Source organism: Petromyzon marinus, chromosome 35 (assembly GCF_048934315.1).
Source record: "Petromyzon marinus isolate PM22_M1 ecotype Great Lakes invasive population chromosome 35, UKy_Petmar_22M1.pri1.0, whole genome shotgun sequence".
Classification (NCBI taxonomy): Eukaryota; Metazoa; Chordata; class Hyperoartia; order Petromyzontiformes; family Petromyzontidae; genus Petromyzon; species Petromyzon marinus.
The window spans coordinates 2,878,963-2,906,339 of record NC_133701.1 but is presented as its reverse complement, the minus strand read 5'-3'; the positions used below and the strand labels follow the sequence as shown (position 1 = coordinate 2,906,339).

At 57.5% G+C, this 27,377-nt stretch overlaps 1 protein-coding gene across 2 annotated transcripts in view; it reads left to right on the top strand.

Moving 5' to 3' along the window:
* LOC116948836 (zinc finger SWIM domain-containing protein 5-like) overlaps positions 1-27,377 on the top strand; it is a 51,927-nt gene that overhangs the window by 5,853 nt on the left and 18,697 nt on the right. The window lies entirely within an intron of this gene.

Genomic DNA, 27,377 nt, shown 5'->3' with positions numbered 1-27,377 from the left:
ATTGTGGGCTGTCAAAGCTCATACACAACAACACACAGCACCTAACCAACGTGTACACAATACTGTCCTGTCAATGGTCATACACTGAACACGGCTGATTGCAACACAGTCCAGATGAAAGACACAGCACATAGATAACAAAGTTAATACAGCAGAATACAACGAATGCATAACAGACAGCTCATAGCCCATGCATTGCAGTATATAACACACACAGCTCGTATATAACAGACGGGACATACACAACACATCCCATCAGCTGTACATAACGCATACAAGCTGTGCACATGACACTGTCATTTCATACGTAACGTCAACGGACAGCTCGGTACACGTGCATCCCACACGAGTTTGTAAACAACTCATTAAATAGAGCTGTAGCCCCAAAACTCATCCACTAACCATAATACACGGCCGACAGACCACATCTAACATAGTGTCATAGCCCAAACATAACAGCAACACAACCAATCGCCTATACATAACATCCAGCCCATACATAGCGTGTAGCAAGCACATGCACTCGGGTCTCCTATTCCCCTTACGCAGCTCTCGATGCCTACGGAACTTACGCGCACGGCAAGGCCGACGCATGGCACGCAGCCGCAGCTCATGGACCACGCAAGCCCCTTCGGGTGCGAGCGTAGCGCCGTTTCATTCGTAAGCTTTCGCGAACAATGGCACGATGCATAATTTGGTTAATTTTGGGTCGAATCGTAGCGTGTACGCGGCAATGTATTCACCGTAACCCTCCACTATCACCCCCACCGATAGTGCCCATCATATCGAGTTGTCACTTAGGCAAATGAGCCAATGGGGTCAGTTTATCAGCCAAAACGGTTACGTTTTAAAAGCGTAGGAAATGTTGACAATTCTGTACGACGCCTCGATGTAGATGACACTCGGAGCACCATCTGTGCTACGCAAGGGCCCGGATCTCGGATTAAATGCACTTCCCGATCTAAAAAACACAATCAAATGGCACATTTTCCCCACGTGACAAACTTTGTTTGGCTGTGTCGGGTGATGGGGAAACCAATTTATACATCTTAGCTCGCACATATAACACAGGTTCGTTGCCCATACATAAACACACAGTCCATAACAAACAACCCTTACATAAACAACCACCATTTGCTAGACATCACGCGCAGTCATAGCCCTGCACAACACCGCCCATCCACACCACCCAGGGCAAACATCTCATACCTAACACAGCACATAGTTAATACAATAATTATCGTTGCCCAAAAAATAATTGTATTGGCAACGGATGTGCGTTAATACATTGCATAGTCACAGAAGCCGAAACGTATAGATCTTATCCACAGCCCATACATAACACGCAGTCCATACAAATAATAGGGCCAGTCATAGCCCTTGCATAACCCACAGTGGCGGTGGTGGGGTCCTGTGTAAATGTGTTTCCGGCAGTCGTCACGGCAAAAGGTGTGGGGTGAGCAGGTGAATAAACTCGCCTCTTGTTTCCCTGGCCGCGTGTTGCATTCGTTTTCCTCTCGCCCTCTTTATCGTGATCACGACTCTCGACTGTGTGTAAGCTTGTTGCGTGTTTTGTAAATGTTCCCCATCACTTCCTCCGAACGCTGCCTCCCCTCCCCCAACCCACCAGCGGAGGTTTTCACTCCGGGGTAGACTCGGGGTGACTCAACGACGTTCAAGAGGCGTGAGTCAAGCGGCCGGTTTCCATGAGCGACTGGGGAACGAGGTGTGGCTACCCGCGTAGTATTTACCAACAACTCCGCTTTTCCAAAGCCGGAACGTTTTAAAAACGGAGGGGCAGTTTGGGATTTATGCGTGCGGTAGACACGGTGGAACAGTTGCGCCGTGTGGAACTGATAAAAAAAGAAATAAGGGCCTTAATTGTGCCAGGTGAGAGCCATTTGAGATGAGTAGTAGCAACAGTAATAATCATAGATGCTCTTTATTTACCCAGGAAAGCTTCCTCGAGTCTCAAGACTTTGTTTTTCCGTAGGGTTCCATTACATATTGTTGTTTGGACGATTCCATCAATTAGTTTTTTTTTTATCATCCCGCGGGAGGAGAACGGAGTACCCCGCAGAAAACCCGGCGTGCGTGCAGTGCTGTCTGTAGTGTTCGTGTCATCTTTGGCAAGGGATGGAATGGGACTAATCAGACGGTAGTGAGCAACAAACTTGCCGTGAGAGCAGGTGCACGCAGGGGCAGCAGCAGCGCACGTGTCCCCAAGTGCTCCGCGTCTGGAGCGGCACGCACGCACCTTCGGGTCTTCCCCCCTCCCTTAATGGAGAGTTTTGGGTTTTCCGTCCTCGCTGGCACAATTGGAGCCACATTGTTTTGTTGGCTTGGTGAGGGGGGAGGCGGGTGGAGTTGGGTTTGAGACATCCGGCCCAGGCTCCCGAGTGAACGCTGCCAACAAATTGCCGTTGCGTGTGATCTTTTGACTTCCCCGTGGCCGAGGGTGCCGGCACCCGCTTCCGCGTCTGGCTTCGGCACGCGGCTGCCGGGACGAGGCCTCCCGAGCCGAACCCAAATTTTGCGAGATGCCCACCCACATCCGCTTCCCGAGCGGGGCTCGGCTGGGAGAGTGCCGAGCGGCTGATAACGCCACGTATGCACGCTCGCTCGCTCACCCGATCCCTCGCTCACCCGATTGCTCGCTCGCTCACCCGATTGCTCGCTCGCTCACCCGATCACTCGCTCACCTGATCGCTCGCCTGATTTCTCACCCACTCGCTTTGCCTGCTCACTCACCGGCCCGCTCGCTCCCCTCACTCCCGGTGATCCCCCTCCCCAGCCGTCGAGCTGCACGTGCAAGCGAGAGAGCGCTGACAGGTGCTGGGTGTCTAACTCAAACACTCCTGGGGGCGGTTGTGAGGGTGTTGTCTCGGTTTTCCCGCCACGAGACGGAGGAGCAGGAAATTCCGCGTGCTGCGTTGGAGAGTTGTGCACGTGTGATCGGGCGATAGCTTCACTGGTCAACCCAGCAGCAAAAGCTTGCAGGCTCTCGAGCAATAATGATGATAATGCTTTACTCGGGAGGTGCGTGCTTTGGTATGTTGGGCCAATTCCATCGATGAGCGTTTGACTACGTGTGGGAGGAAACCAGAGCGCCAGAAGAAACCCCACGACGTGCGAGATGGACGGCACTTAAAGCTCCACACCGATAGCTTCTGCACCGTTATCTCCCGGGCACCTCGCAGCCCAAGCCTACAGCACCCGCTATTGCCAGGCGATCTCCCATCCAAATATTAGGCGGGCTGAGTTCTGCTTGGCTTGCGAGATCTGACGAGATTGACCGCATTCCGGGTGATTTCGATTTGCAGGCCGATGCTGTGCATGAGGAGTCGGAGAAAATGTCATGCAGTGTGGCAGGTTGGGGCGTTCTGTGGTGAGGTGGCAGTGACTGCTCGTGCCTCCAGTTTCATGTGACCCTGTACTCCACCCCCGGGGTTTTCCAGGTCCACGTGATGCGTGTGCAAGTGGGCCGGCTTGATTACTTGTGTTTTTTTGGCGGTCGTGGCTTCGGTTGGACTCCATGCAGCATCCCGGGGGTGGGGGCCACAGCTCTGCAGAGCGCAGCACCGGCACTCAATGCGTTTCTACCTCCTCGTTCCTAACGTTCAATCAGACCCCCCCCCCCCCCCCCATACACACGGGGTCTGCGATCAGCAACTGGGGACACGAGCCGACACTGGCATTAGCAAACTAGCCCCCCCCCCTCCTCCTCCTCTCCTTTCCAATTTCCTTTCTCTCTTTGTCACCTGACGCCTGGGCCCCTCTGGCCCGTGGGCCCCCGATGAGGTGGCGCCACCGGCGCACTCCGTAGCTGCGCCGTCGAACCGCCACCAAGCGTCAAACGCCACAAAACCTCATTGTACGTCGCGAGACACCGCTCGGCGCCACGAAACATAACCACCCGTGTACACTCCGTTGCCGTTGCACCGCCTGCGCACTCGATTGCTGCGCCACCCTAGCAGGGGGTTGGCGGCGGCGCGTGTGCTGCGGGGAGGGTGACGGGCGGCGGGTAACGTCACACGGCCCTCGCCAAGGTCACACGGCCCTCGCCAACGTAACCCGGCTGGGAAGCGAGCAGTGTGGGAACGTGGCGGCCCCTGCGCTCGAGAACGCGGCGGGGACCGTTTTTAGACGGCGGGGCGCGACGAGGGCTCGCCGAGCGGAATGCCTGCGGGCCCCTCTCGGCGGAGGCCCTGCTCCCCCCCCCCCCCCCTGCGAGGTCACGGGGGAAACGGCTTCCAGCTACACAAACACGCGGCCGGGCCCACGGCACTCCGCCACCACTGGCCACCGCCGCTGCCCCCCATTGGACAAAGTCGATGTTGTTGTCGTGGTTGTGGTCAGCCTGTAACTCCACCCCCCCCCCCCCCCCCCACTGCTGGCCGAAGGCCTCCAGTTTCTCTACTATTACTTCCTTGGGTCTCCGGATCCTTGATTTCGTCTTGCCATCCCTTCCGCTCCTTTGTGCTTTCTCTGTCTGCAACCGTTCCCTAGTTAATGTCTCTTTTTCTCTTGACTGTTGTTCCCAAGACAAAGTAGGGGCCTTGTTTATCCGCGGTAGCCTCATTGAGTCGCAAGGCTCATTTTCAATGGGGGGGGGGGGGGTGGTGGTTGGACTGCTTTGAGTTATTTGACCAATTCCATTCACGAGAGGAGGCTTGACTTCATGTGAGAGGAAACTGAAGAACCTGGAGAAAACCTACGTGAGCACGGGGGTTGCGCTCTAAACTCCACACAGATGGTTTTGATAATTAATTTGTCAACCGTCCTCGTCTGGCCACCTCGCATCTCATCGACGACGTCCTAACCAGGCTGAAGTCCTTCTTCGCTCCCGAGATATGACGAGGCTTGTCGCGTTCAGGGCGACAACACGCACTCTGCGGTGACGCCGCGGTGATATCGTGGGGCTGCTGTTGGGGGCGCGACTCTCGGTGCCGGATTTGGCGAATGCTTGAGCGGCAGGAGGTGAAGGTGCAGCCCTGCAATTGCCTGGTCACGCCACTGCTGGTGGAAGAATCTCGACTGGAAGGGGCTCTCGAGAGCCTTCAGGACCTCCGGCGAGAGGCCTGCAGGCATTCCACTCGACGAGCCCTACCCGTTCTAGAGAGCCCGCTCTATAGATTATTTAGCCTCCTCTTCCACGCTAGCTCGACATCTTCGGAAGAGGTCGGAGTACCCACATTTTACCCCACCACGCGCGAGCTGCCGATGAACTATGACGCATACATTTTATAATGCTCGGTAGACAGAGGGGGTGGGATTTCATGAATCTCGCCCCATTGTTTGAACTGCCATGCTGGGAGATTGATATCCATTGGAATCGGTGACCTCTGGATTGCAGGTCCGGTGTGCAAACCGTAACATCGTGAGGTGGGGAGGGGGGCATAGGGGCCGCTATGGGGTCCGTATGACGCTAAGAAACTCGACCACGTCCCGGGCACTGTCCGCTCGCTCGCGCACGGCAAGGCCGACATTAGGACGAGCCGCGCCTCTGCTCGGCGCCTCGTAGCGAGACGAGGGGGCTGTGGAGCAGAGCGACGCTCAGGCAGTTCCACCGCCGCCTCTCGTGAAGCGGTAAGCAAACCCGCGTTCCGTCCCTGCCGCTAGCTGGGGAGCGGGGCGCGTGGGAGGAGCATTCCTAAGGTTGCCTTTCCGGAGGGGAGGGCGCAGGAAGGGAGTGAGCCCTTATTCACTCCCTCCGCGTCCTTCTGCGCGGAATGAAGCGATGGAATGGAGCGGATCCACGTTGCCATTGCTGGGGGTGTTTCGCATTGGGCCGGGTGGTTAATGATGAAAGGCCGCTACGGCTTAACACTGGAATGACAAAAACGAGGGTTGGCGAGCCCACGGGCCCCCAATGCATTTCCCCGCGACGGGGGCGGCCGTCGGCCAGGTGTAAAAACACGGCCGCGATTGACTCGAACAGCCGCGTGGCAGCCGCGCGACGCACGGTGTGGCCGTGCCTCTCCGTCGGTGGTGAACGGACGAGGAGGGAGGCGAGAGAGTGGCACCCTCCGATTTGGCACGCTTGGCCGCGTATGGTGCGAAAGAAGTTCGCCGTGCACACGTAGCCATTCATAATAGAGAGGGGGGTTAGATCGCGTTATTTATAAATGTGTCGCGACCCTCCACCACCCGACACGGCCAATCAGTAAAAAAATGTGTCACGTTTACAAAAGACAAATAGTTCACTGCTTTAAAAAGTGGATCCACAACATTTACAATTTGAGTAGTGCGACGTTTCGCTGGAAATTACATCAACCAGCATCTTCGGGCGATTTGTCAGAATAGTGAAGCCATCCACCTGCTTCCGGTCTTAAATCGTGCAGGATGACGTCATTGTTGAACCCCATCAGGATTCGAGATCAGAGGCGGGGGTGGGGGTGTATGCAATTACGTAATAGATCAGTAATCGGCCACTTAGCATGTGACTCGCCTGTAAGGAATTGCATAATAATACGCTTCTAGGCTGCGCCGAGTCGATAGCAAACACAGCGGTTAATAGATTGGCCGTGTCGGGTGGTGGAGGGCTGCGACACATTTATAAATAACGCGATCTAACCCAAAAAACCTTTTGTTATGAATTCTACTGGCCGCGAAAAGCCTACGTGCTAAACATACGTAGCCATCTCGGACAAGCTGAAAAATACCACCGCAGCCTTTGAATAAAAAATAAAAAATAATAGGTGACGTGTGTAGAAAGACCATCACCTATCATATCTGTGTTTTTTATTCGCTATTGACGAATGTTAACATTTCATTTGTTATGTGGTTGTGCACCGCCGCCAGCCTCGGCAACAGCATCGCCAAATAAAATGCGAGAGGATGAAATAGACTTGCGATAGCGAGGACTTTGTACGAAGAGAGGGGATGGGGGGGGACCTTGGAACAAGAGAAAGGTGATGTACGTGGAAGCCGAGAGGCAGAGAGACCAAAAAAAGATGTGGCTCCGAGCGGTGAGCCAGGAGGATGGGAAGGACTGCGGAATTGGAGGTTGATGGCCCAGGACGGGAATTAGTGGAGGGAGAGGAGCCGGGACACTGCAGAGCCCGCTCGACTGGGGAAATGCCAGGCAAAATAACTGTACAGTACTTGTGAGCGATGCAGCGAGGTTTGATGGGGAGGTGTGCGTGTAGGTGACTCGCTAGGTCGTCGTGACTCGTGTGGTTGTCGCCGCAGGGAAGGGGATTTATTAGAACTGCGTAACACAAAGCCCTTCTTTACGTACCGGGAAAAGTCCCACGGTCTCTATTCTGCTTTGCAGGAGGTTCCTGTATTGTATTGATATAATAATAACGTCCTGTATTTACCAAGAGACAATGTTGCCGAGTATTAAACATTTTGCGGAATTGGAGCTTTGGTCAGTTCCCTTTTATGATTGAAATCTAAAACGCGGTGCGTTTCACGTGACGGCAAAGCAATTTGCCCGTGAAAACGAACCCCGCCCCCACACCAACGGGTGCAGCATAAACAAAATTTCAATGGACAGCATTAAAACCATCTATTGCTGCAGATGGGTCGGTAAACCCCACTTGCTGACACTTCACTTGGCCTCAAAGAGCCCCGAGCATGGCACAAACGCCGCCGTGGTAACGGCACCGCTACTTCGGTGGTGAACGGCGGTTGTTGTTGTTGCACGGTGTGGGAAGTGGTCGTGTAGCGGTTGTCACGCTGCGAAACCGAAGACCCAAGTTCGATTTCCGCTCGTGGCCAACGCCACTGTCGGTTATCTGGACCGGCGCTGGGTCTCCGCAAGGTCGACTGAGCCTCAAATGAGTGTCTGATGCGGCAATCGAGCATGGGTTATGGCTACCCACCTCCTCGTGTACAATGCAGGCCTAAATAGGTGCTCGCTAACAGCACTTGTCCCAAAAGTCTGAGGCTATATGGGGGATATTTTGTGGGTTTTCTCTGGGTACAGTGCTGTGGTTTCCTCCCAACACACTGCCCAGACGTCCAATCGATGTTTTCGACCAAAACGCTCCGTTTAAATGTTCTTGACATCCCAACTGCAGCAGGGATACATAACCTCCGGATAACTCAAACTTTTGTGCCTCCCCGCGAAGCTTTGCCGGGTCAATAATTAGCGGAGGCAACAATCGGCGTTCCTGCACCGGAGGACGTGGCAGCCCGGGCAGGGCCCCGCTCCGCTCCCTCCACTTACGGGCACCGGTCCCTCCCGAGCGATGTCGGTTCGTAACCTTGGGCCGAACGTCCCGCGAGCCGCCGCCGCCGCTCGCTTTGCCTTCCTCTCCTCCTGCCCTTCCAATGTCACGGGTTTTGTTTCTTTTTCGGGAGTAGGTTTTGTGAACGTACAGTATATTTCAAAGGAAAAAATAATATATTTTTAACCAATTACTTAGGAAGCCTGCGTGGGTGCAGCGGGGGTCATGTTTTGTAAACTTTTCTTGGGGAAAGTTTTTAAAATAGTTTCCTGCTCCACGCGGCTCTCTTGCCTTGCGCCCCCCCCCCCACCACCATCCACCTCCTGCTATGGCCTGGGCAGAAAAAACACAAATTCCTGTCAAATCCGGAGTTGGCAGCCGAATAGTGGCGTAGCGCGGTGGGCACGGGCCCTGGCAGAAACTATTAAATGCCCCACCTCCCCCCCCCGTTTGTAACCCCTCCCTCCATGGGGGGGGGTAGTGCAGTTGCACCGCCTGCACTCGAGGTAGACAACGAAATCTACGGATCTCTTTGTAACTCTGTGGGTGCCTGGTGTAAGTCTGTGCGTCCTCATACGTCTCTGGCTCTGTGTGTACCTCTATGGTTTGTGGGGCCCCATCTCCTCCACGATGCAGCCGGGGGCGGGGGGGTATCCAGTTGGGACGGAGCTGACGCGACGCTCTCCCCCTGTAGTCGGGGGCTCCGTTTGCTCGCGGATGGGTGAGTGGGGCGGCTCACTTTGTTCCCATGGCCGTCACGTTGGCCCAGTGCCGCCAAACTTGCACTTGCCTGCAGCTTGTCGCTTTGAAAGCCGCCGTGAGCCCTTTACGGCCCAGCGACACCCATCGCACCTCCGCGGGAGTTGGGGGAGGGGAGTGACGTTGCGGCACCTCTCACGTTTAAAAATGAAACCGCTTCCTTGCCAGGCGCCTCCTGAATGGGCAATTGTATTGGTTGTTATTTGGCGTGATGAGCCGGTTCATCCCATCCCCCACCCCTGTGGTGATTCGATGAATTGCCGTGAGTATTGTTTGGAATTGAGTCTTTTGTCTCATTTTTTTTTACCATCTTTTGTGGATTGTTTTTCATTTATGTCCATCTCCTTCAACTGTTTCGTCTGTCTGAATGTGACGAGCATACGATTTGCATAGGTTAACAGAAATATTGATCCTTGCACTTACAAATACGCATGGATGTGGCAGTTGCGCCATTCTAAAATAACACGGGCTGTCACACAGGTGCGATGGTTACGCTTCGTAGGCTTTACTGAACATTTCCATTTTGAGTTCTACTGCAGAGGAACTGGTGGAGCTTTAGAGACGAATCACGAGCAGTGATCGGCAGTGAGTTCCTCGTAGATGGGATGGACATTGCTGATGTGGGTGGGTTGGTGGGTGAGTGGTCTAGGTGAGTGGCTGGGTGAGTGGATGAGACAGTGGCTGGGTGGGTAGTTGAGTGGCTTGGTGAGTGAGGGAGTCGATGGACTGGACACCGCTTAAACTGCGGGTGTAGTGACGCGATGCCTTGGTGCATCGAACGATCAGATCACGGTGTGTGCCGATTTCATGCACATATCAGGACTCGTAAGAATCAATATTGATCAATAAATGAGTGTATGGTCACATCCATAATTATTTGGTTACTATGAACGCGAGTGCTTTTGAATCGCGGGCATATTCCCACCCTGCAAATGTATCATCGTCAGCCACGACCTCTCCACTGCTGGATAAAGTTATCGCAAGCCCTCTCGGTTTCCAGATCCCGTGACTCCATCTAGCATCCTGCACGTGAGCTGATCTCATCGTCCCCCGATCTTGGACTGCTCACGGATCCGCACGACTCCTGCAGCCGCTCATGGCGCTCGCCTGGCTTTGCTGCTTTATTGACGACGCTGGCGACGTTCGTCATTGTCTGTTTTATTTGTTCCAATTTCAATTTGCTGAGCTTCTTGTAAACACCGGGTTACGCGAGCCCCGCTCGGTTTCCGATTGTCCCCAAAGCGGAGCAACGAAATCCAATACAGAGGGGAATCGAGAGGGCGCGGGCCTTGACAATGGGGCCATCGCGGCGCCTCCTTGTGTGTGAGCAGCCGGAGCCACGTTTATTTTTCATCTCTGATCACCCATTGTGATTGTGGCGAGGGCTACGTGTAGCAGGAGTCGTCGTTGTCGTCAGCAGCAGCAGAAGCAGAAGGCTGCAAACTGATTGCATCATCTAAACCCAACTCCAGTCCCCTGACATTTGGATAACGCTGCTGCTGCTGCTACCGTGGATCAGGTGACCGTGCCCGTACGAGAGATTAGGGGTACGGTGTGAGCGCAAGTCATCTAATAGAACAGTTTCGGTTCGTGCGCACACCTCGTGTTAATCCACTGCTGGATGAAGGCCTCCCCACACCGCGCGGGTCGCCGGGGGATATTTGACGTGGGTTGGTGAAGGAGGAGAGCGTCGAGGTTGGAGCGTAGTAAAGTACGACGATATTTTTGTTTTTCTACGCTGCCCTTTGCGGACGAGGTATCCACGTAGCAGGCCACGGCGCCTGCGTCCGTGCGTGGTGTTCGCGCGTCCCAGGCGCTACGCAGGCTCAAGGCAGCGCAAACCCGCCACGCGAGCCAGCACCAACGCTCGGCACACGGATGGATTGCGATTGAATCCTTTTCCGTGCTGCCATCTGGTCACCTCGCAGCCTACAGCACCTCCTACTCCCGGGCAGTCTCCCGTCCAAGCACGGTTCTCACCCCGGCCCAATCCTGTCTGGTTTCGGAGGCGCGACGAGGCCAGGCGTCGCGATTTGGTCGCTGGCTAAGAACTGCCGTGCGGAGGAGGAGAGGTCGCGGGGGGGCCCTTTGTGTCGGGAGGCGTCTCTCCCTGCGCCGGTCCTGCCGCGACCACGCTCTCCGAGGCAAGGCCGGTGGAGAGAATGGGAGCCCTGGGCCCGCACTCGGAGTGCACGCACGCAGACAAAGCGTCCGCTGCACAGTGGAGAGGCGCGTTTATTCGGTTATCGTTTCGGTTGGGGGGGGGGGGTCTCGGTTGTGTTGTTGCGGGAGGGGGAGGTTGTTGTGTTGGTGCAGCGTGCGTGCGGTGTCGTCGTAGAGGCAGCGATGGAGGCTTGGCGGCCTCGCTCCCGTGACATGCGGAATCGGCCGGAGCGGAGGGGGCCCCCGTGTTGATGATATCAATTCGATCGGACGGGCTCTCTCGCTGTCTGCGTGCGGGCAACATCCTGCGGAGTCTGGACAATATAGTTAATGGTAACGCTCTTCATTTGTGCACGACAGCCCTCGCTGAGTCTCGAGACCCTTTTCAGGAGGAGGCTCCTGCTACATGGGGGATGTTTTGGCCAATTCCTCCATTTGGGAGGGAACTGAAGATGCCGGAGAAAACCCCCACGCATCGAAGTCCTAACCAGGCTCAAACCTGCTTAGCTTCTCAAATCCGACGCGTTTCCTGGTCGGGAGAGATGGGCCCTGGGTGGTGTCTCCGTTTGGAAACGACCCTCCTGGACGCGCTCGTCGCACCGCCGACAAACCCCCACACGGCCGTTTAAAATCCAACGTTGCTGTCGAGTGCAGGCGGGGCAATCGCACCGCAGCCCTCGGGGCCAGAGGGGCCCAGGTGTTGGACTACAAAGATGGGGGGGGGGGATTTCTGACAAGGGGGCCCCACATCATTCTTAGCACCGGGGGCCCATGCCAACTGTGCTTCCCCACTGGACATGCGGTGACGTGGCTGTCGAGCGTGCAGGCGGCGGGACTGCGCCAAGGTGCGCGTGCCAACCACGCCGCGTCGCCGCCACGGGGCAGTGAGAGCCACGCTCCTAATGGCGCTGCCGTCCGTCGCTCGTCCCTGCCGGCACCGTGGCTGATACTCTGTCTGGCTCCGTGCTCTGCGCTCTCCGCTCTCGTCCACTGTCTCACTGTCCCCATTGTCCCGGCTTTCTCTTTGTCCCTTCCTCCTTTCTGTGAGCGGTGGTGGCTGATGGGGCTGTGTGTGTGTGGGAGGGGAGGGCACAGCAGAGAAGGGGGGGGGGTGTGGTGGGCGTGGAGGGGGGGAGGGGGGCAGTGGGCTCTTTTAACAGAGAGAAATAATAAAAAGCCCAGGAGAAAGCGTGCATTTGCATAGTGGTTGCCCATACAAGTTCAATTTACAGTGATTAGGACCCCGCGCCTATTCACGAGCCACATCTGTGGGCTTGAAGGGCCGTGTTTGCGCAAAACATTACACCATTGATGCGGACAAAAAGCAACTGACCGTGCGCCCCTGAAAGCTGCCCTGGCGCATCGGCGCTAAATGTCACCCTTGATTAAAAAAAATTTATTTGGGGTAACCGTGCGGAGAGCACGGAGGCGAGCCGCAAAATGTGAAATGCGAGTCGCTATTATTGGCGATTTGCGGCGGTGCGTTTTGTGCCGTCCCGCGTCGGAGTAACGCGTCGGGATCAACGGGGAGGCCGGCAATGCGCCGCGACTCTCCGCTCGGCCCACGCTGCGCGCTGCAGTGAAGCGGTCATTGACCACTCGCCACCGACTGGGAGCTTTTCGTTCGCCTGGTGTTGAAACGCCACCGTCGTGCTCGTCGCGCGACGCTTTAACAACAACAAAAAAGACGACGTGCTGCAAATGGGATTCGGTGATTGATAAGTTCTGCGCGATTTCTCGCCGTGATCACGACGGCGCAAACGCGTCGCGCGTGCGATGCCTTGGCCGGAGTCGTGGCGGGGGGGGAGACCTGTGTTGGGTCGGGGGGGGGGGGGGGGGTTCGGCTCTCGCCACCCCTGATGCCGGGCACGGCCCGCGAGGATCGCACGGCCGCCGCGATGAATGTGGCCGTGTGTGGTCTCCGCGGAGCCGTGTGGGTGGACGCGGCCCTTGTTGTGTGTTTGTGTGCACAGCGTCGCGGTCGGGGCGGCAGGCGCGGTCGGCTTGGAACAATTGCGCATTTGACGGAATTCTGACGCGCAGGACTTCGCGGCCGCGCTCTTTGTGCTTCTGTCGCCGGAGTGAGTCACGACGGCGGTGGCAGTTTACCGAATTACGGACGTCCGCCTGCCTGTTTACGTTTTGAGCGTCGAGGCCAGAGCCGCGAGCGCATTTGCGCCGGGCTAACCGGCGAGGTTTCCTGCGACGCCTGGAAACGGTGGCGCACGCCGAGAACGCCTCTTTGTCTGCCGGCAACGCCGGCGCCCCCCTCGCCTGCCCCGTCTTCCTTGAAGCGGTAAATTCCGCTAAAGGCGAAGCGTCTGACAGAGCGTGGAGCGCGGCTGAAGAGCCCCCTCCGGGAATAGTTGCGAGCGATTAATAATGGAGAAGGTAAAGTCTTTATTTCGGCGCTGCTTGCCGGTGCCCTCCCGCTCGTCGTGACGCTCCACGCCCCCCGACCCTACGTCGAGAGACCGCGCCTCCGTTCGAAACGTCGGGGGGCGGGGAGGGGGCTTCTGACTCTCATAGTCACGGAGGAATATTCCTCGTTTCCACTCGGCGCGGACACAGCACGGGGGTTAGAGCCGCGAAATCCAGGAACGTTTCATCGCCCTGCGTTTAAACGGGCGCCTGGAACTGGTGCGAACGCGGCCTCTCTGGCCCCGCGACTCTCTATCCCTCGCCTGCCATCACGTCTCGTTGGTGGCAAACTCTTTGAACACCCAGCGCCTCTCCAACATCGTGTGCCCCCCCCCCCCCCTATTTAAGAACCAGCTCCTCGGTGTGTCTGGGAAGGCAATTTAAGTTCAAGTGAATGAGATAATTACAGGCAACGCCATTGCTTCCTTACTTCTGCCAGATCCCATAGCGGTTACAGTCATTCCCCCCCACCACCCCTGCCCAAGCTCTGTTCTTGCAGTCTCACGGCACTCGTGGAGTTCTACACTGAGGGTGTGGGGCTCGGAGTCACTCCCCTTGTGCCGCGCGGTACCCCCACTTGACACACCTCTCCATTGTGCCCTAAAATGAGCAGTAGTCGGGCCTTGGTGAGGTCCTTGGTGCTGAGGCTTGGTGCTAGGCTAAGCCCCCATGCCCAGCCCTGAAGCTCATCCCACGTTTGCCGTTCACACAGGAGGCTAACAGACCGGAGTTTGGTGCGAGGGGTGGGGGTTGAGTTGGGGGGGGGGATGGGAGCGAGAGAAGTGGTGGAGTATCGTGCTTATCAGCGTCACCAGATTAGTCATGGAAACGTTTTTTGAGCCGTAATTAATGAGCGCTAATTACTGCTTGCGCAGCCACGCCAGGTCTCCATTGAAATGGCGACTTCTGGTCTCGGTGGGCTCTTACCTGGCCCTTTAAAAAATGAGTGAGTGAATGAGTTTATCAGGCTCCGTTCGGTGACGATAGGAAGCCAGCTGCTCACTTACCCCTGGGAACACAGGAGCTTTGTTTGATTGCCACTGGTCATCGCGCCCACAATGTGTTTTCAGGTCACATGGTGCCCGATGTTTCACTCCACGAGCTGGGAGCCTCACAGGAGCTGAATCTTGTTCCTTGTTCATGTTTTTTGTTTGTTGCGGTTGCACCCGAGTCAAGAGCCGCATGACTCACAGGGCTATACCTAATAAATGAAACTGAACTGAAACTGAATTGAGCAGCCAGAGAGAGAGAGAGCTGTTGGATTCGGTTCCTGCAGCAGCTCCCATCACGGGAAGCGAAACGGCGGACATCACGCTCGAACGACACGCAGTACAACCAGAAAATACATTGGAGAGCCATAATGTAGCACAACAGCGTAAAACCTAACCAGTGCTCTCCTGTTCCTGCTGTGGCCGTGCCGCTGCTACCACCGCTGCTGCTGCTGCAGTTGGAACTCGGACTCTTGAGATGTTTTGGCTCGGCGTGCCGCGGTCCGTGTCCCTGCCCGTCCGTTATAGATGGTGGACGTATAATTTTGGAGCACGGTGTTGGCGCGACCGTGTGCTCCGTGCGCCTGTTTAGCTTAAACACGTTTGGTGTAAAACTGTAATTATCATTCCCCCGGGCCGCGCGGAATTTCAAAATGCTACCAGCTGCAGTGCGTTGCCCGTGTGAATAATTTTGCCAAGTTATTAATTCTAGAAAATCGGAGCCAAAATGTTTCGGAACGTCGAGGGTTAAATCCTGCCCCCCCCTCCTTGCCAGTCCCTTATTGGCTTTGGAGGATTTCCCGTCGTTTTGGGCAGCGAAATGAACACGCACTGAGCGACGCGCTGCCCCAAAAACGATGGCAGATTTTGACAAACGAGGAGAAGGGAGAGCGGGGGAGAGAGTGAGCACGGCACATGCAGACGGCAGCCTTCGAGCGCCCAGCGTCACCGCCGTCACCTAGAGTGGGGACAGGACACGTGGGAACGGCACGGGCGTGGGAGCTGTGTTCCACTCCCCGTTTGGCATGCGGAGGACGGAGGGGAGGGGAGGAGGAGGGCGTGATGAAAGTCGGTCTGGACTCGGGGCGGGGGGGGGGAACTCTGACGAGCCGCCGAGCGAGCCCGACCCAGCGTGCGTGGAGCCGGCCAGGACGATGAATAGGGCGCCGCGCCATCAAGCGGCCTTTGTGAAGGGCCACGTGTGTCCGATTTGTTAAAGTGTCGTGCGGGGAGAGGGGGCGCGCCGTGCCGCGGTGGGGTGGAGGGGGGGGCCACGGCAACGGTGGCGGCGGCAACGCCGGGGATTGGGAATTCCGCGGTCGCACAAAGGACGGGGGGGGGGGGGTCGCTCCGTGGAGATGTCGAATGTAAGACCCTTGGTGATGAGACGGCGATGGAGACCTCCTAGCGGTGGAGGCCCTGGGCGACCTCCGTGGCGATGGAGATCACAAGCCGCACGCCGCACGCCGGCGCCGCCGCCGCCGCCGCCTCCTCGTGTTTGTGTTCACCGAGGCAGAGCTCGTTAGGGGGCTCCCGAAAAGAGCAGCGTCCACTTAAAGACTTGACCTTTGAGGGTCTGCGCACCAGGCGTGCGTGGACGTGTGTGCAAAGACAAAGATCACCCCCCCCCCCCCCCCACCGTGTAGCCGATACAGGCCGCCGGGGTAAGAGTTGTTGGCGAGCTCCTATTGACGAGGGCGGACGCGGCGTGCGAGCGGTGGTTGCGTGGCCGGCGCCGCGCGCCCGGCCATCTTTGTCTTTCTCGAGTGCCGATGTTTTTTTGGGGTACTCGTTTTGAGGCTCCATTGACGGCACCCAGTGCTCGTTCGGTTATCGCCCGCCACTGATGTTAGCCACGGCCGGGAGTCAAACCTGGGTGGCCGTGTTCGTAGCGTAGTGCGCGAATCGCTACCCGTATGTGTGTGTGTATACACGTGCGTGCAAGTACCCGCGCAAGTGTTCGCACGCGCAGAGGCTCGCGCACGCGATTCCGACGCAATGGCGTTTTGAAACGAGCGCGCACAGCGCTTCGCTAAAATTAGCAAAGCGATTTTAATGGCAGGGGCGCGATCACGTGGAAACGTGACCAATCTGGTTAGAGCGCGAGACGCGAGGGCAGTGCAGGCGCAGATTACACCCCGTGACCTTGCGCGACCCCGCCCCGGGGCATTGCGGTCGAGCGTGGTGCTCCGTCCTGGAAGTCGAACGATTTGCGCACGACCCCCCCCCACCCCCCCCCAGCGAATCTGCCTAAGCGCTTGCGCAGTCGCGATTTTGACGTTTTAAGAATCGATTCTTCGGCGTCGCGGTGAACGCAGCCAGAACTCTTTGGTGGCTTGCAGGGGGTCACGAGAACCCGTTGCGTACGGCGAATGCGACTCGAAAGACAACGGTTCTCGCCCGCCCGCCCGCCCCGCCCGCCTCGATGCAGCGTGTATCCGCGAGCTCGGAAAATCGATCATTAATTAATCAATCGGTCGGTTGCCTCGTTACACGGCGCTGCTCCCTGGCCCGTCACGCTGCGGCTGACACGCGCAGCGGTGTGCGCGTCGTGACCCCGCCCGCGCAAGGTGTCCGAGATTCTCCGCCGCCACAGCGAAGCTCCCTCGCTAATTAACGTAATGAACCCTCGGTGTTAATGGCCTTGCACAAGCTCCCATTGTTATGACCAGCCCCCTCTTCCCTGCCTCTCCCCGACTCTCTCCGCCACCCACCTCCCACTTCGAATCAATACTGAGGACCTTTTAAATGGCCGCATTAGCGGTCACCGAAGGCGAAGCGCGTCACATCCCGTGTCGTGAAGCTCCTCGCCCAACAAGAATCTCTCTCTCTCTCTCCTGCATCTCCGTGCGGCGGTGGGAGTGGCGGCAAGCGGCGGCTCGGCCCACGATGACCGCACTCTGCAGGATATCGCAGTCCATCGGCAGCGCCTGACTCAGCTCAGGTGGGAGGACGGCTCCCCCCCCCTCCCCCGCTGATGACACTGGCCATGTTGATGAGGTGATATAGAGACTGCCCCCCACCCCTGCTCTTTCCCCCTGTCCCCCCCCCCTCGGTGCACAGGATGTGTGTGTTTGTGTGGCGAGGGGCACCTTATTTTTTTTCCCCCTTCTCCTTTACTCCGCTGTGCCGGCTCGCGGGCAGGAAGGGCAGCGTGGAGCGAATTCTTGGTAACGCTCGGCCCGTGACGGGGCTGCGGCATTGGGGAGGGAGGGCGGGTGGACGGGACAGAGCAGCCGGGGCCCCATTTGGTGCAGGGCCAGTTCGGAAGCTGGCCACGCGCCACGGCAACTCTGCGTCTACCGAGACGCCCACCCACATCCCCCGCTCGCTGCCTCCATCCGTTGCCGATCGCATGGTGGGCGCCCGTCTTGCCGTGCCCACCATGTGTTAACGCAAAGTCGATGAGGACGGTGGCTTGAGTGGTGTGGCGTGGGTCGCCGCGTGGTGGTGGTTGCCGCAGGTTGGGCCACGCGCCAGGTTCATCGGACCTCTGCTTCCTGAGGTCCTGATTTATGTATGCGGTGCTGCAGAGAAATGTTCGCCGCACGGCAGTCAAACAGAGGACGCTTGTAATTCTCAATGGTGGAATGTAGCCACTTGCAAAAAAAAAAATGCATTACCGGGATGGCTTTTTTGTGGTGCTGATCGGGATGAGACCATCAACTCACTCCGCTTGAGGTATTTGGTTTCGTCACAGGCGGCTTAAACCCCGGTGCCCAGCTCGGCACACGGCCCCACAGAGCGGCCCGGCTACATCTCCTGTGCCGCAGTCTCCATCACGAGCGCCGACTCCACCATGATCTACGATCCACACGGAGAAAAGCTGCAGCCGTAGCTGCTGTCACCTGGGACCCCAGGGTAGGGGCCTAGCTATCAGGGTGTGCAGGCGCTGCGTCTGCACCAGCGAGCCTATGGGCCAAAGAGGAGAAGGGGGGAATTATTGTAAAGGTGGATCCTGTACTCCAATTCATCCCTTGCATGGAGTCCCATGCTAACCATGCTGCTATGTGACTGGCCAATTGGTTGCGGTGCTGGGTAATTTGCCCTTCCCCCTCCACCTCCCAGCTACCCTGCTCACCCCTCGTGATCTCGAGCAGGGGGGGGGTGGCCACTCAGGTGAAGCACCTGTGCCAGTCCGCGGTCGTTCCGTGCTCGCAGTCAGCCTCTTGATCCCATTATGTGCACTCGGCGTTTTCCTAACGAGGCTGAAAATGTCGCCACCTGGTTTTAATTTGCGATGCTGCCAACAACAACAGTAATAATGAAAGTGCTTTTTTTTTTAAAACGACTCTGCGCGTTGCTGGTGGTTCTCTGAAGGGGCCGGGGCTGCTCGTAGCGTCGGGATTGTCCCGGCGGCAGTTGTGGCTCCTGAAGCATCGGAGATGTCAGCCAACGCTGAGAGTCACGGGAGCTGGAGGCTCTTGTGTCTATGCGAGCGTGTGTGTGTCTGTGCAAGCGAGTGTGTGTGGGGAGCTTTCGTGTAGCGGTTAGCGCGCTGCGCTATGAACCTGACGACCTGGGTTCGATTCCCGCTCACGGCCAACACAGTGACGATTATCTGAACCTGTCCTGGGCCTCCCCTAGGTCGACTCAGCCTCAAATGAGTACCTGGTGCGGTGGATAACAACATTGCCACTGGGGAGACTAAGGCGGTTGGGCGTGGTGCTGGCCACCCACCCCCTCGTGTGCCGTTCCGGCCTTCATAGGTACTGCTCGCTAACAGAACTTGCCCCTACAGTCTGTTAAGGCTATACGGGAGATCTTTGTCTTCTGTGTCTGTGCGAGCATGTGTGTGTCCGTGCGAGCCTGTGTGTGTCCGCGCGTGTGGCGAGGTGGGAGTGCAGCGGTTAGCGCTGCGCTACGAAACCGGTGATCCAACAAAGGAGAACTGGGCGTGGTGTTGGCCACACCACCAGCAGTGTCGGCCCTTAATAGGTGCTCTCTAACAGAACTTGCCCCCGGTTTATTTGGCTGTTGTGCTCGGAGATGCACGGACGGGCATCGCCGAGGACTCGTGTGTCCAGCGCCAGCACTGCAGCGCGCTCGGCTTGCCCTCGTGTGCTTTCTGGGACGGCGGTGCCGAGGAGCCCCCGGGGTGCTGCCTTGCGTTTCACCGTCACCGCCGCAGGACTCCTGCCTGCTGGCTTCGACCGCCGTGGCGTGCTTTTTTCCCGGCACGTGGGCGCGACGATGCAGAGCCGCTCTGGAGATGGTTACTGTTTCCGCGACCGGATTGCCGCGTCATGCCTGACGGACATCCCTTGGCCGCTACGTTCATATTTTCCCCACTGGCGTGGTTTCGGAATTCTTGTTTTTTTTTTTCTTCTCGCAGGCTATAAAAACACATTTCCGATCCGCCGTGGACTGTGAGATGTTCAAGCTGCGTGTAACGCACATAACAGGGTAGAGCCAGGGACTGGTGAAGAGGGATAGGAGTGAAGTAGGATGATTGGGACTGGGAGATGAAAAGGGAATGAAGATGCGGGATGGGAAGAAAGAGGAGGTGACCACACACGTGCGCGGCGTCGTCGTAAACTCGTGGGCCGCCGTCGTGTCTTGGCACGCAAGAGGAGGGGCTCTCTCCTCCGTGGGGCGCGGTGCCAGTGGCGTGGAAAGTGACGGCTCCTGCCTCTGCTAAAGCCATCGGGCAAACGCGTTGCAGCTGCTGACACTGACGCTTGGGTGAGGGGTGGAGGGGGTAGGGCGAAAAGCCACCTAAATCCTTTGCAGATGTGGCGGCAGTGATGGCATCCCCGCGGAGCGCAAAAGGTTTCCCCGCAGGTCCGACGGCGGCGCGTTTGTTGCGAGTCGGCGGAGTCGCGTTGGGCGGGCGGCGTGGAACGAAAGTCGACGGAGCCCCCGCCGCCACCTCCTCCTCCTCCTCGTCGTGGGGCCGCGTCGGAGTGCCGGCGGGGCCCAGCGTGGCGGTGGGGGGGGGGGTGGCGGTCGGGGTCGCGGTGTCGGAGGTGGAACAGGCGGGGGGCGGGGGGGGTTTCGCGCCGGGAACATTGGACGCGGTGGGAAGTGGCCCCTCGCGGAGACTGGAAACCCGGCTAACGTTACCAGCGGAGGTCACGCGGATAATTTATTTATTATTTTCCGAATAACCGAATTCCAGCCGCTCGCTTACCCCCGCCGTTGCCGCGGCGACGGGCGGCGAGAGACTCGGGGTGAACCCTCGCGGTCGGTGGTGGGGGGACGGGTGGGGATGGCGGTGTGCGGTGGGGGTGGCGTGTGGTGATCCTCGTGAGGATGTGATGGGGCCTGTGTGACGGTGGCAGAGCCCACGAGAAGACGTGGCACCTCCTCGTCAGAAGGGTCGCATGCTCGCGCGAGAAGGCATAATCGGGTCCTTGTGAGAAGGGTGACGACGGTCTTGTGAAGAGGTGATGGGGCTCGAGTGTCGCGGTCGTTCCCTCGAGGATGATGGCACAGGGGCCCTCCGTGAGGAGGTGCTGCGCGAGCTCTCTCTGCAAGTTGACCGCTCCTCGTGACGACGTTTCTGGGTTCTGATCCTGCCCGTCTCGCCAGACCACCGTAAATCGTCGAAAGCCACTGCGGCGTGACCTACCAAATGGAAACCAAGAATCGCTTGCGTGCAGTGGAGCATTTTAAAATACGCGGTGCGGTCCGTCCTCACAGACATGCTTGCGCCGTGCATATCTGCCATCTTGTGCGGACACGTCCGCAAAAAAATTCTAACGTCTCGCCGTTGTGGTGGGTGGGGGGGGGGGGGACCCTTGCGCTAAAGTGACACTGCGCAGAATGTCACCACCATTAGATTCATCTGACAGACGCGTTCTCGTCTGGGGGGGGGGGGTTCAAGGCAGTCTCTTAACATTGCTGCAAGTCCATTCACAGATGAAGTGCCGCGATAGAAAAACATTTACGGAGGCCGACACAATGGGGAGGGATGATGACACCGCGCCGGCGATGTCCGTGCCGAACGGCGGAGTTAATGAGGCCAAATGCGGCGCCGCTCGCTCGCGCCCGGCGGCGGCGGCGGCGGAGAAATTGGGCGACGCCGCACTTCATTACGCGAGAACAGTTTGTGTGCCCCCGTGCTCACTTCATAAAAATGCAAAACAGGAAACAACTGGCGTACACCCCCCTCTCTCTCCATCGATCTCTCCCCCCTCTCTCTATTTTTCTCTCTCTATCTTGCGCGGTGCTGTTGGGCCTCACGCGACGTGGCGGAGGCGCTCGACCGGCACGACGGACTTGCCATGGTTGCTGTGGAGGGCTTTTTTTTGTAAGGCTACGGAGAGTTTTGGCGCAAGGGTTTCGTTGTAGCCGTTTCGGTGCCGAGGTTTCGGTGCAGGCGGGTGAAGATGTTGCCGGTGCGGCGGTCGCGGCGCGCAGGTTTCGGTGTCGGGGGTTTCGGCGCCGAGCTTTTGGTGCGGGTTGTTTCTGGCGTCACGTTTCCGGCGCCTGGGTTTTGGCGAGCGTGCACGACCGCCGTCGGTCTTTGGTACCGAGGGAACCTTTCGGTTGCGGCGACGGTTTTCGGCACCAGGATTTTTTCTGGCATGGCGCGGGTGTTCCGCCGCTTCCTTTGTGGCTCCACCGGGCCGTGTCTCTCCGTCGCGGCACGCGCGCGAGGAGAGGAGGAGGAGGGGGCGCCTGGGTGAGCGGGGTCGGGGACTGCCCCTCCGAGTGAATCGTCTCGGGGGGCCCCAGTGGATATCGCGGTGCCAGTCGCCATGGATACGCGGCCTGCCGTATTTCTCGCCCACGATAAGGGCTGCTCGCGAGAGGAGTCGAGTGTCGGCCATTGTGTCCTTTATGCCGCGCGGACAATGCACATCCTTCACACTGACACAGAGCTGTCTTTTTAACTCGCTCGCTTGCTTGCGCTCCCGCTCCCTCTCCATTGCGCGGGGGTTTTATTTGGACGGGAGCGCCGGTCTCATCGCTCTTCGCAGACCCTAATCCCGGGCCCCCCGTTTCTCTTCGTGCCCATTTTCTCTCTTGCTCTCTCTCTCTCTCTGGCCGGTGTGATTTAGCGCGCTCCCAAAGGATGTCCTGACTCGGACAAACACGGTGAGCTGCAGCGCAAATATAACCGGGGCTCCTGGCCCAGCCGGCTTGCCCGGTGCAGCGAGTATCTCCCCCTTGCCAGAGCCGCAGCCTCGTTTGTAGAACGCCGAGAGAGTAACCTCGCCTGTTTGGACATTTAGTTATGGGGATTGGGTAGGTTGGGGGGGGGGGGGGTTTCACGGCTCGAGTGGAATATAAGCAGTCAAACTTGACTCTTGTCCTCGCAGTCGGAACGCATGACGGGTACGGGTGCCGCACGGCTCGATGCAACGGCACTCGCCGGGACAATCCGCCGCGCTTGATTTACTCGACAGGCTCCGCTGCCGACATCCGCAGTCGTTCGTGCGGTCTCCCCGTTCGTTCCTGGCAGCCCCGCTCGGGAGCGGTGATGGTGTGCGGACTGAGCGGCGGAGGAGGAAGGAGGAGCGCGCGATCGCCGTGGGCCGGAGAGGACGACATGACACGTCGTGTCGCCTCGACACGCATCGCTTGGCTTTATCTCCCGTCTTTTTTTTATTTATAAAAGCCTCTTTTGAAATCCGCAGTGCGTCTGCGGAGGCACGAGGGGGACCGGCTGCGATGTTTATCTTCTCTGGCCGAGACATCGATTGGGAGGTCCGGGGGCTCGCCGGGCGACAGGCGGCTGCGTGCCCGACATACGAGCGCGCGTACACACACACACAAAAACAAAGATCCCTCGTATAGCCTAAACTGTTGGGGTAAGTGCTGTTAGCGAGCACCTATGAAGGCCGACACGGCGCACGAGGGGGTGGGTGGCCAGCACCACGCCCGGCCGCCTTTGTCTCCCCAGTGGCGATGTTTACACATCGCACCAGGATCTCATTTGAGGCTGAGTGAACCTAGGAGAGGCCCAGGACCGGTTCAGATAAGCGTCAATCGTGTTGGCCGTGAGCGGGAATCGAACCTGGTTCGCCAGGTTCGTAGCGCAGCGCGCTAACCGCTACACTACCGCTTCCCACCTACACCTACACACACACATGCACAGACACGTGTGCGCGCATGCGCACGTCCCTCCCGCGCGCCGTAGCCTCGAAGCACGGCGCGTTTGATAGCCGTTAATTAAACGCACGGCAAAGGTCTTCGTGAAATGACAATTAAAAGGCCGTATGCGGTGGTAATTGTCGCCCGAAATCGGCGTCGCCATGAAACGCACACAGCCATGTCTCCCGCCATGGGGGGGGGGGGGGGGCGGCACGAGGAGTCGAGTGTGCGGCGGTTCACCGGTTCATGCCGGTGATGCCGCTCGACAACAAAGGACGGGGGTCTCCTCTGCCCCCCCCCACCACCACTCAGCTTTGTGAGCTTGGCTCCTTCCTCTCAAAGTGACCGCCATATGCGAAGTGGGGGGGCAGGGGCGGCGGGGAGGGGGCGGGGGCAAGGGGCGGGGAGAGGTGAGACGTCCACTTCCACAATCAAATCGCATTTTTATTTCGCTCCCGAGATCCTCCTTCACCCTGTGTCTCGCAACGCCACTCCGGGCTGTGGTCCTGGGTCAGGGCGATGGCGCTCTCCGCCCCCGCTCGCTGCTGCGATCATCCAGATGGCGGAGCTGCTCCTTTTGAGAGGGCACGGCCGGGCCCAGCGCCGCCGCCGTTCATTGTCTCCAAATCTGCGTGGCTCTGACGTCGGATCCAATGGGCAGCGGCGCTGGCCTGAAAGGACGTCCGAGTGAGCGGCGGAGTGGCGTGCCGCGGCTGTGCCGGCCCGGGGGGGTGGCGTGACGGTTCCCTATTTGTCGTCCCGGCACCGCGGTGGGCGTCGGGCATTTTTGCGGCGAATTCGGCGGCCGGATTTTTTGTTTAAAAAAAAAAAATGCGTCGCGTCGTCGTCGCCTCCGCGCCGGCACGGCGACCGCGCCGCTCGTCGTGGTCGGCGCCGGGACTCTGCGCCGCTAACGAATCCCACGCGGTTGAAAGCGCAAATGAGACGAGAGGATTTGGTCAATTACACTCGAGATGGCCACGGGAGAAATGCGCGGAGAGTGTCTCTACCCCCCCCCTCCCCCCCCCCATGGCGAAGCCTTCCTTGCACACGCGTGTTCGTCGTGGTGAGTGAGACCGAGCGACGCTGCGGCTGTCCACCGCTCCGGAGTCGTCCAAATTCTCGGCCGTGGCCGAGGCAGACGACAGGGAGTGTGGCTGGGTCTCCCCCTACCTTCTGGTTCCTCGCCAGGGCAGCGACGATGTAACGATGTTTATCGATACGCAACACGGACATGCACAGTTTAATACAATGCAACATATCGATGATATTATTATTCCCCCCGCCCCACGCCCAATTGTAAATGAATTAATTGACGTTTCTCCGTCTGGCGTTGTTCGAGATTCATTAGGAAACAAAAAGGATGTGGGTCCCTCCCCCAGATTACAGTGAAACAAGCGAAGGGGTTTTTCAAAAGCAGTCTGGGATAATAGCTAACAGCAGGGTACATCGGTAATGTGTGTTGACAAGTTTAGTGGGGCACGAAATTTTGAGGATTTGCTCAAAATGCCCGGGGCTGAGGGAGCTGCACGGAGGCAGCTTTGAGCATGGGATAGGACGAACGCAGACGTGGTGAGCGTCCTCATCACACAGGTGCTCGTCCACGTCATCACCAAAAAACAGCCACGGTCTCACCAAAAAACAGCCACGGCCTCACCTAGAAATTCACAAGCCAGGCCCACATCAAAACCCACAGCCTCGCCAGCACTCGTAAAGGCCCACCGCTGCATCTTCAACGCCTCCCCAGCACCGATTCATTTAGACACTCAAATGAAGGATGATGATTTGCATGTGGAGCGTGTAGCAGGGTACCAGGGTAGCAGGCCGGGTAGGCGGTGTTGTCAGCGACGTACACTTATTTTGTGAAGGCTCGTGTGAGCACAGTGATGCATGCGTCGTGTTAGTGTTATATGTTCGTGTGTTTTGCTTAAGAGACGTGTGCAATTCTGTATGCGGGATGCGTGGACGTGTGTGTTTGGGAGTTTGTCCAGTGATGTGTGTGAAAGGTGTGCGGAAATCTGTATTTATGTGTGTATTTGGGCTATGTGGGTGTGTGTGTGTGTGAGCGAGTAGTCTGCGGGGATGGGCCAGGGCACATGGATAAGGCTGATGCACTTATCAAGATGCGCATGTTTATCCCAGGAACATGAAAATTGCTCTGTTTATCCAAAATAAAAGGCAGCGGGGTTATTTGGACATGCGACGAGGCTTTTTTGAGAAGTCATTTCACCCCCATTGAAGCCCATGGAGTGCATGGAGCGGCTTGCCTGCCCATTTGAATCCTTTCTCCGCTCCGAGGCTTTGGCAATGTTCTATTCAAGCGCCCGTCATTTAGGTAAACAAGCGGGGCAAATGGTGTATGTGGAGAATGTTTTGTCGTGCAGCGCCGGGCGCCTAACAATGGGCGCAAAAACCCAAGCAAACATTCGGCTGCGTAAAAAACTCCTGTGTGGGATTTGTGTGGTTATCCCCCCCCGCGGTTGTTTGGCACGACGTCCGATGTTTCGCCATGCGCCGTCCGATGTTTCGCCATGCGCCGTTCCAGAAGAAGCTCTCTCTCTATCCCCCCGGGCATGTTGAACGATGGCATTGGACATTGGGGGGGTGGGGAGGGGGGCCAAAATTGAGGCTCAATTCGGAGTTGGCCTTTAAAAAAAAAAATCTTTATTCGAGCGGTTGGTTAAATCGGGCTCAACGTCAAATAATAAAGAGGTCACTCGTGAATTAAAAAAAAAACCCTTTTATTTCTTGGTGCCGTGGAAACGCGTACCCGTGGAAATGTATGCGCATACGCTTTCATTGCATTTGACTCGAGGAGCCAATTTGCGGGGTGATTGGAAGGGAAATGTTGGCTCTGGGCGTACGGCCCTCACTGGCGCCGGCCACGAGAGACGCTCGCAATCCTGGGAGCCGGCCGCCGCCGCCACTGCAGAGGAGCAGCATCGGCCCCGGCGAGACCCTCACGCCTGCCAGTGCCGCTCAGCGCCGGTGCGCTTGACTGACAGACGCGTGAATGATTAATGGCTTTGCGCTGCACGGTCGGTGCGCAATGTCTTTCCCGAGGAATATTTAGTCCGTGTTTTTTTTCTTCTTGCGGCATCAAGTGGGGCGTGCCTGGTCTGTCGCTTTGGAGGCGCGGGTTTTGGTGGATCACACACGTGGATCGGTGAAACCCGGCGAGCCTCAAGGAGGTTGCGGTACAGCAAGTGAATTCTTGAACTCGACCGTGCGTTTTTAGTGTTACCATATGCACATGGGTCTCTTCCCTGTGTGAAAAAATTCTCCGTGAAACAGAACTGTCCCAACAAGCCAGTGCAGGGCCCTCCTGAAAAGGGTTATTGAGGCTCGGTGTGGGTTTTCTGGGTCAAAAAATCACATTATGAAAATATGTGCCTTTTGTGTGTAAACTCCTCGTGCACTCTGGTTAAGCGGTAACAAAATGAACGGACAGGACATCGAATTTCTCTACGTCTCCCACAATAAAAATGCGATATTGTAGTAAAGACGTGTCCATCGACCTCATGGGCTTGCAGACCAATTGTTACCAGCAGCGTTCGTTTAAATGACAAAAACCCTGGAACGACGTTGATCCTCGGCTTCTATTGTTGCATGTTACCCCCAACGTGGCAACCTTAACAGGTGTCCTGAGTGTCAGGTTGGTGGAAATGTTGTTGTTGGAGGGGGAGGAGTTGTTGTTGCCGCAAGTTCCTCTCAACACGCGACCTGCTGCGTCAGCGAAAGTTAATCTCCCGCACCGAGAGAGGCAGCGGTTAGGATTGGATTCACCGACTCTTGACGTGTGTAAATAATAGTTTGTTTC